The sequence below is a fragment of the Eleginops maclovinus genome, chromosome 2, assembly GCF_036324505.1.
Source record: "Eleginops maclovinus isolate JMC-PN-2008 ecotype Puerto Natales chromosome 2, JC_Emac_rtc_rv5, whole genome shotgun sequence".
NCBI lineage: Eukaryota > Metazoa > Chordata > Actinopteri > Perciformes > Eleginopidae > Eleginops > Eleginops maclovinus.
This window is the reverse complement of record NC_086350.1, coordinates 23,467,434-23,477,652: the sequence shown is the minus strand read 5'-3', so window position 1 is coordinate 23,477,652 and position 10,219 is coordinate 23,467,434.

The following is a 10,219-nucleotide window of genomic DNA, read 5'->3' as shown; positions in this document are numbered from 1 at the left end:
CAAATAACACACTGTGGGTGGTCGAGCTCATGTTTTACCTGGCACGTGAATCCATATTTAAGAAATTCTTTCAGGTATCGGCGACGCCTCGTTGGTGGGTCTTTTTTATTCTCACCACCGGCCAAACTTGTCCCATCTGAGGATCGCGGAGGAGTAGGTGCACAACTGGAGGTAGATGGCACTTCTGAGCTCAAATCATTGTTTTTTAGCAGCCACCTGTCCATTTTTGATGAAAGTTATAACTAGGCTAGTGGCTAAAAAAGTGGCTAGTATCACAAACGTGGCTAGTAACGTGGCGAGTTAACTATGACGTATTGTAAAAAAACCGGGAAGAAATTGAGTTTGAACAGTGGGCGCAGATTGTTACATTGTTTCTATCATAGGACCAATAAACGATTCGAAACGCCATTTAAAGCTGGGCAACTTTTTTTTTTCTCTCTCTCTCTCCCTCTTAACAGCGTGTAGGAATGAGAAAAAGGCAGATTTTCATTGTATTGACATTTTATTTTTCGTTGTTTCACCAGGTGTTATAACAGCTAATTTCCGACTGAAGTAACAAATAATTTTGCGACCCCACGGAAGTTTTTGCCGACCCCGTTTGGGGTCGCGACCCCTAGTTTAAGAATCACTGCTCTAGTGGTTATTTACAGCGGCACGATGGTCTATGGGGGATTGAGTCAACATAAAATGTAGTGTGTGTGTGTGTGTGTGTGTGTGTATGTCTGTGTGTGTGTGTGTGTGTGTGTGTCTGTGTGTCTGTGTGTCTGTGTGTGTGTGTTTACCAGAATGAATGAGTTACTTGTCAAGTAGTGGAACAGTGTGACGCATTTTAAAATACTTTTAGCCCCGCTACGACACAGTCCATTACTTTGTTCCTGGTTGAGACAGCTCAACAACTATTGGTTGATTTTTTTGTACAGACATTGATGGTCGCCAGAGGATGAACCCTGCTTACATTGCTGATCATCTGATTTCTTTGCACAGATTGCCATGAAGGTACTGATTTGCATAGTTCCCAGCGGATGGATCTTAAAGCCTTTTTAAATTGGCATCACTGCCGTTTAGCATCACTCTAAAATTTACATTGTGGGTCCCATCATCCTCTGCTGTACTTTGTGTCTTTGTGCTAAATGAACAAATGTTAACATGCTAAACTACGATATTTAACAGCAGTTAACGGTCTAAAGTTCTAGTGTAGTAGTATTTTCGTTACCGCTTTCATACTCCAAGCGCTTTCTGTTCCTACAGTGGTGATGTTGTCCTGTATCTCCCATTCCTGTGTAACCTTGTGCATGCTTCAGCATAATGCTTTTCCTCCGTTTTCACCACACTAGCAAACTAATGCAAAACAATTGTCATGGATTAGGTGTGCCGTTACACTGAGGAAGTGATGGCTCTGGAATCCAGTGGTGTTCAGTCAGCGCAATACATGAAGCTTGTATCAGTTCCTCTGCTTTCTTTGAATTTTCAGTGCCATGCAATAATGGTAAACATTTGCGCAGGAATTATAGGAAGATTTAGGAAACATTTACGAGATCCACCGGTATTTCATGTATGATATCCAAAAATAGAGTTTAGTCTGCCCCATTGTGACTGGCCATCAATGAATCAGAGATTAAAAGATGAAGAAGAGAGCAGCTTCTTATTTGAGAACTGCTCTTCCTGCTGTCCTACTGTTCTCACTCTACATCAACAAGCCAAGAACCCCACCAGTTCTCCATACAGGCCGCAGATATATAAACAGGAACATACAACGAGAGGCCCCCTTCCTTCTGAACTTGCAGCCAGATGCTCTTCCTCCTGTTTTACTCATCTCTGCTCTTCAGCCTCTCTGATCTGATTGTTTGCTGCTTCAGATATTTCAGACAAAGGACTTCCCTCCATGTGATCTATGTTTTCACTTTAATGCTAAACTGCTTTGCTGGAAGGCATTTGTGAGTGCACTTTAATTCACTAGGTCATGTCCATACAGACTGCACCATACAGTATATCACAACATTATACACAGGCACAGTTAGTAGTAACTCCTAGTTAAAAGTATAAACTGTAATTTGCTGATATAAGAACGTACAAAGTACATTTTATGCAAATGTGGGTTACTAGACTTTAATTAAAAAACAGCAAAAGGTTTATGGAGTTGGACTGACTTACATTAAAGCACCATTCTGCCATTTGGGCACATTTTTGTGGCTTTACAAAAGAGAGATGATAGGAAATGAGGGAGTAGAGACAAAGGGACAGCCATGTAGAATATTAAGGCCCCGGAGCTGGACACCAACCAGTGTTGCAGTTCACGGATGGTGTGTACCTGTTCAGTTCCTTTTTTCAAAACACAATCCTAGTAAAGAGTAAAATATACTCCAAATAAAAAAAACAAGTAAAAGCATAATTTAATTTAGTATGAAAGGCCTACAACACAATATAAAAGCAGAAAGTTTAGTATAATGAATTCTTGTTTTATTAAGTTTAGAATACGGTTGAATTTTGCTTCGTATTTAAAGGCTACCATCTAAAGAGTTTTTCACATCGGGGGATTTTTCTTCATTGCACATCAATATTTTTTTCCGAAATTATGTTTCTAGCATGGATACTTTCAACTTGTTACTTTTCTGTAACAAGGTTGATTTTTATCCGTGAATAAAGGCATTAACTATTCAAGTTGACTTGACTGTCACGTCAAAACTTCCACTAAGCTACTAGTAACTTGTATTAACAGCAACACAGAGTCTGCATAGTTCTAACCAAGACAGCAAACTTTGTTGTTCCTTTCAACTTTTAAGACAAAGGCAGGGCATAAAAACATGCTCAATAAAAACAACTCTTCACAAATAGGCGACATTGCGTAATGTTTACCAGACAGAAGATCCTTCAGAGCATTTTGCTAAAAAATACAAATTAGAGTGGTTGCTTGTGTATTGTTCATTTTTGTGTTGATTTGCATCATGCGCTAGTGCTAAAATGGCTAGCACATGAATAGATTTTTGGCCACTTGGGGGCAATATTATGCTATTGCGGACAAGCCAATAAGATAGGAAAGACGTATTTACACATCGAACCGACACGGAGGAATATCTGCCTTAATTTTAAGCCACTTTAGCTGCTAACCCACTAGCTATCAGCTTTGTCTTTCTGGTGTTTGGTGTTGGGCAGAATTTTTACTGTTTAGAGAAGTTTTGCTGACAACAGCTGCCTGCTATTTGCAGAAAGAAACAGGTGCATCTTGTAAAAAAAACAAAAGAGTTAGCTGTAAATGCTAAACACCTGTTAGCGCTGAGGGGAACTGTATTAAAGGAAATAGAACAGTGATATCTTCACCTGACCAATTGGCCAGCTAACCATCAGAGCAGACTAGGTTCTGGTTTCAGACAGAGGTTGAAAAGAGGTGCTGCAGCACAGACATACTGCCTGTGAGAAAAACGACCAGAAAAATAACAAATATGAACCTGAACAAATTAGCATAGTATGTCCTTTTTAAGATTATTTAGTTGATTTTTATCCTTCATTAGAGATATATTTGAGAAGGGGCTGACACGTGAAGGGACTGCAAGAGGGATTTTAACCTGCATCTTTCAAAGTAGTGACTGAGCCCCAGAACTCTGCCTGCCAGCTCTGTATGTACTGTATCTGTTTCTGTACTAGATGATTGACACTTACTGCAAGTTCCTTAAAAAGCAGACACACTTGGCACAACAACACTGAGGATGCAAAGACCCATCCACTGGAGGAAGCTGCGTATCTTGGGGGAGCTCACTCCATGGGCAATAAATCACATGTTCCAGTTAACCTTTTAGTAGCGAACAATGGTCATATTTTTACGTGTCAGGGTCTTTCACAGGGGCAACCCACTGCTTGACTGATGCTGTTTCAAAGCATTTTATAAAAAGCATGTAAAACTAAAAAAGCAAAAGCTTTATACTTAGCAAGTGCAGACACTCTGACACGTGTAGCTTTGAAAATGCTACACTTTCCACCTATAAAAACACAGCAGATGTTATAAGCAGTACTACAAAGCTCATGAGTTATTGCCAAATGTTGTGTTGGGAAGGGTTGTTTACATGTTTGTGCTTTTGATGACTTCGGGGGTCAGCCTACTTCCAGATTCCCTGGGAAAGAAGCAGGAAACACAATGGATGTTACTACAGCTGCAAAAAATAAAGGGGCTCTCCCACGCCCACTTCACAGCTTTGTTTACTGAACCTTTTACCCTTTCATATTTGCTTGTAAAAAGTGAAGAATTTTAAAAGTCATTGTTATATTTCTTATCATATAATAGTAGCATTGATACCCATCAGCCTCTGGACTGTACACTGTGCTTCCATTGTGAATGTGCCTGTGGGAAACCTGTCTGATTATTGTATGAAACAGAAAACCTTCTGCAGTTACGTTTGGAATAAAGAGTAAATACCTGAGCTTTCCACTTGTTTAGTACAAATCTCAAGAGAAAAAAAGACTAAAGCTTGAAGAAGAAACATTCATCTTGCATCACAATGCAAAACATTGGGAAATATGGTCTTTAGTAAGGCAAATTCAAAAAAGAATAAAGTATTGCAGCATGTCTTACTGCATTATTGCTCCTCATCATTTCCAGCTGTGGGTTTGGTAACAATACCAACATTGCAGCCTTTTACCGCTTGCACACATAAATGGAATATACTGTATATTGTTAAACTAATCTCCAAGTAAAATAAAAAAAACCTGTTAAAAATAGGCTTTGCAAGAAGATTAAGTTCAATGATGATGATTAATAATCTTTTTTCGTCTAAATTTGTGTGTATTTTACTAAAGCGAGCGAAAGGGTTCTTAAAATAACGTACAGCAAGTACGTAAGGTATATTTCATAAAATAAACCATCTCAATAGTTGCCAACACTGTCTCTGAGCCCAAAATTGGTTACTGCAAAGAACAATATCTCAATCAAAATTGGATTTGATTGTCCGAGGGATAAAATTAGCTTCGCAATCCTCATTTTTTGTGTATTTAAAAAAAAGTTCTCAGTACTTTCCTAAAACAACTGTAATGTTTAGCATAATGTTACAAAGGCAAGTGTACTGGCCCAGCTCAATATTTGGTTGCTGAACAGAAGAAGAAATACTTTATTAATCCCTTACAGGGAAATGTCTTTCCCCACTCTGTAGTGTTTACTCCCATTACACACAGGGAGGATACATGCACAGACACAACCACACACATGCAGAGCAGGGAGGCTGCCAGGTACCAGGCGCCAGCGAGCAGTTTCAGGGTTTGGTGCCTTGCTCAAGGGCACCTCTGTAGTGGCTCAGGAGGAGAACTGGCACCTCTCCAGCTACCAGCTCACTCCATTTTTTTTGGTCCAGTCGGGACATGAACCGGCAACCCTTTGGACCCCAGTCCAAGCCCTTTCAGACTAAGCCACTGCCGCCCAAAAGTTGTTATGTGATTATCCACATTTTATGAATGTTGGTCCACAGCAACGACAACATTGAAATGGCTATGAAAAACTCACTGCAATGACATCTCCAGAACCCCTATAAAAGGGTCCCTTTGCTACTTGGGAAGGAGGCCCCCAAAGACAGCTGTTAACATTGGTACACAGCAGTGGCAACATGAAACCTCCTTAAATTTCTTGCCATGTAGAAGACTGCAATGACACGTTGGGAACACCCCTACAGGGTCCCCATGCTACTAGTGCACTGTCAAATGCTTCATAATTTCAGCGCGGCCTGAAGATGAGGAGAAATTACCCTTCAGGGCATAATAAAAGAAAACAGAAGCAAGAGGAAGAGGAAAAGAAAAACGTGACTGTGGTAAGTGAGAATATGTTACAATGAATACATTTGTTAAGCCAATGTTTTCATTTGTCCCATTAAGCATCAGAAAAGTTGGTTCTTATTACATTGTTAACAACAGCTAGCTAAACAGTAAACTAGTTTACTGTGTCTAAAAGCATGCTGTATGTCTCAGAATTTGTTGGTCCAGGTGTATAAAAGGTAAACAAAAGCTATGTGGTTGCAGCCAGTGGCTGCAAAGAATAAGTTAGTTAATGCAAAGTGTTTATTTTCTCCGATTAGCAGATTAATCAATTGCTAACAACAACAACAACAACAACAACAACAACAACAACAATGCTAACAACAGTTAGGCTACTCTGTCAGTAGAGTAGCTTGTTCGGTCCAAACTGTGACTAAAGCAGTTGAAAGATATTATACATCTCTTTGAATTTGCTTGTAAAAGTGTAACAGCATACAAAATCTTAACATAAGCTGGAGAGATGTCAGCGGCTGTGAAGGATTTCATATAGATCTTAACTATTGGGTGTTTGTGCACTTTGCTTGATTAAAATATTAAAAGCTTTCTGACCAAATATAATTGGACTCGTCTCTCTAGGTGCTTTGCTTCAATTTCTTTGTCCTCCTCCAAAAGATGCCTCAACAGATGAAGGAAGGATGAATTTATTATAAGTTGACTGTGACTTGCTCTCCAATTTAGATTATTTGATTTAATATGGCCACACAGATATTTGTTTTTAAACAATGACTTCTTTTTTGTATATATTTATTTGTATACTCATTTATAAAACAATTCCCAGCCATACCATCAACTTCAAGCCATGAGGAGGACCTTCTTAAGAATTTAGATGGGTGTGTGTGTGTGTGTGTGTTTGTGTTTGTGTGTGTGTGTGTGTGTGTGTGTGTGTGTGTGTGTGTGTGTGTGTGTGTGTGTGTGTGTGTGTGTGTGTGTGTGTGTGTGTTTGTGTTTGTGTGTGGGGCCCCCCAGGTCTCTTCTCCCTGGGGCCCCAAGAATGTCTTGAAACGCCCCTGGTTATGCTGCAAAAGGCTTAGACTGCGGGGGACCATCATCTCTCTTCTCTACCCCTTTCTCTATGCACTCATGTCCCAACAATGCATGTTACGAACTCAGCATCCAGTCAAGACAGTGGCCAAAAGAAAAGCTCCTCCATTTATTACCTTGTTTCTTGGGGGCCTATAAACCAGGTAGACGATCCAGAGATGACATGACAGACATGGATTATTGGATATTTGTGTCTCCTGATCTGTCAGTGGACCTGAGATGAAGGTCTTGAATTCTTCAGGCTTTCTGTAGATGGATAGAGACAATTTGAAGATGCTGCTTCAGGCTGGATGTGGCCAATACATGTTGACCCCGTGCACCCCGTTTGAACAAAGGAAATTGTCTGTCTGTGGATTGTGTGTGTGTGTGTGTGTGTGTGTGTGTGTGTGTGTGTGTGTGTGTGTGTGTGTGTGTGTGTGTGTGTGTGTGTGTGTGTGTGTGTGTGTGTGTGTGTGTGTGTGTGTGTGTGTGTGTTTTCAATGTTTTAGAAGTATTAAGAACGCAGCTCAGACTTGTGTGTGTGTTTCAAAGGGGGGCTTTCATAGTCGAACTCCACTGGGATGCGTATGGAAGCCCACTTTTATTAGTAAAATAAATAATACTCAGCTTTGTGATAATCAGAAAAAAGGATCTTACAAGTCATTATAACAAGAAACTCTCATGCAATAATGAGTATGTTTATTACAAAAATCTTAGTATATGAAAATAAAGATTGAATATCTCAAAAATAATGATTAAGTAACCTTAAATAATAATAATAATACATGCTATTTGTATAATGCTTTTCCTGGTGCTCAAATTGCTTAAATAATAAATGAATAATGATTTATATCTCAAAATAATTCCCTAATATCACAACAAAAAGATTGAGTAGAGCAAAAATATGGTTTAGTATCTCAAAATAATGAGTTAGTTTCTCATCATTGTGACTTATTATCTCAAAATAATGAACAAATTACCTAAAATTATGAGTTAGTTACATAAAGTAATGACTTAAAATCGCAAAAATAATTAATTATATCTCAATATAAAGCTCTAATATCTCAAAAGAGTTGTTATGTTAAGCAATATATGATTTAGTATCTCAAAATAATGACTTAATATAGCAAAAACGTACTCTTATATCCCAAAATAAGGAGTGATTTTCTCAAAATAACGACTACGTATCTTTACACAAATAGACTACTATCAGTAAGAAGTAGTTGTGAGATCAAAATAAAGCAGATAAAAAAAACCTAAAGCGTGAAGAAAAAAACGATCTTGGATCATAAGGCAAAAACATGTTTGTGAAATATATAGTCTGATTTACTGTAGACATGCCTAAAGGGAGCAATTAGGCGTTCAGTATCTGGCCCAAGGACACTTTGTCATGTTGATTGCAGGGATTGTGATCCAACCCTCTGATAGGCCGATGCTTATTTACCCCCTGCACCGCGGTTGTCAATACAATTTTATTTTCTTCTTACAACCTATTGTGGGGCATGCTTGTTTGGTTTGCTGTATACATAATACACTCCCAGATACCTTTCAATTAGCCAAATAGGCTCATCACTGAAGGGAACTCTCTCAAAATAGTCAGTAACTTATCTTTAAATACTGATTTAGTGACTTGTAATACAGAGTCTGTATCTTAAAGAGGCCCTATTATTTCCCTTTCATGTAGTGTGTTATATACAGTGGGGCAAAAAAGTATTTAGTCAGCCACCAATTGTGCAAGTTCTCCCATTTAAAAAGATGAGAGAGGCCTGTAATTTTTATCATAGGTATACCTCAACTATGAGAGACAGAGTGAGAAAACAAAATCCAGGAAATCACATTGTAGGATTTTTAATGAATTAATTGGTAAATTCCTCGGTAAAATAAGTATTTGGTCACCTACAAACAAGCAAGATTTCTGGCTCTCACAGACCTGTAACTTCTTCTTTAAGAGGCTCCTCTGTCCTCCACTCGTTACCTGTATTAATGGCACCTTTTTGAACTCGTTATCAGTATAAAAGACACCTGTCCACAACCTCAAACAGTCATAATCCAAACTCCACTATGGCCAAGACCAAAGAGCTGTCAAAGGAGACCAGAGACTAAATTGTAGACCTGCACCAGGCTGGGAAAACTGAACCTGCAATAGGTAAGCAGCTTGGTGTGAAGAAATCAACTGTGGGAGCAATTATTAGAAAATGGAAGACATACAAGACCACTGCTAATCTCCCTCGATCTGGGGCTCCACGCAAGATCTCACCCCGTGGGGTCAAAATGATCACAAGAACGGTGAGCAAAAATCCCAGAACCACACGGGGGGACCTAGTGAATGACCTGCAGAGAGCTGGGACCAAAGTAACAGAGGCTACCATCAGTAACACACTATGCCGCCAGGGACTTAAATCCTGCAGTTCCAGACGTGTCCCCCTGCTTAAGCCAGTACATGTCCAGGCCCGTCTGAAGTTTGCTAGAGGGCATTTGGATGATCCAGAAGAGGATTGGGAGAATGTCATATGGTCAGATGAAACCAAAATAGAACTTTTTGGTGAAAACTCAACTCGTCGTGTTTGGAGGAGAAAGAATGCAGAGTTGCATCCAAAGAACACCATACCTACTGTGAAGCATGGGGGTGGAAACATCATGCTTTGGGGCTGTTTTTCTGCAAAGGGACCAGGACGACTGATCCGTGTAAAGGAAAGAATGAATGGGGCCATGTATCGTGAGATTTTGAGTGAAAACCTCCTTCCATCAGCAAGGGCACTGAAGATGAAGCGTGGCTGGGTCTTTCAGCATGACAATGATCCCAAACACACCGCCAGGGCAACGAAGGAGTGGCTTCGTAAGAAGCATTTCAAGGTCCTGGAGTGGCCTAGCCAGTCTCCAGATCTCAACCCCATAGAAAATCTTTGGAGGGAGTTGAAAGTCCGTGTTGCCCAGCGACAGCCCCAAAACATCACTGCTTTAGAGAAGATCTGCATGGAGGAATGGGCCAAAATACCAGCAACAGTGTGGGAAAACCTTGTGAAGGCTTACAGAAAACATTTGACCTCTGTCATTGCCAACAAAGGGTATATAACAAAGTATTGAGATGAACTTTTGTTATTGACCAAATACTTATTTTCCACAATAATTTGAAAATAAATTCTTTAAAAATCCTACAATGTGATTTCCTGGATTGTTTCCCCCATTCTGTCTCTCATAGTTGAGGTATACCTATGATAAAAATTACAGGCCTCTCTCATCTTTTTAAATGGGAGAACTTGCACAATTGGTGGCTGACTAAATACTTTTTTGCCCCACTGTAGGTTTTGTACATGTAAATGGTCGGCAAAGGCTAAAATCCCAAAGTTACCCCGAGAAGGAGTTTCTTTCCGACACAGTCCCCTTCAACCGGACTCCTTTATCTACTTCTGTA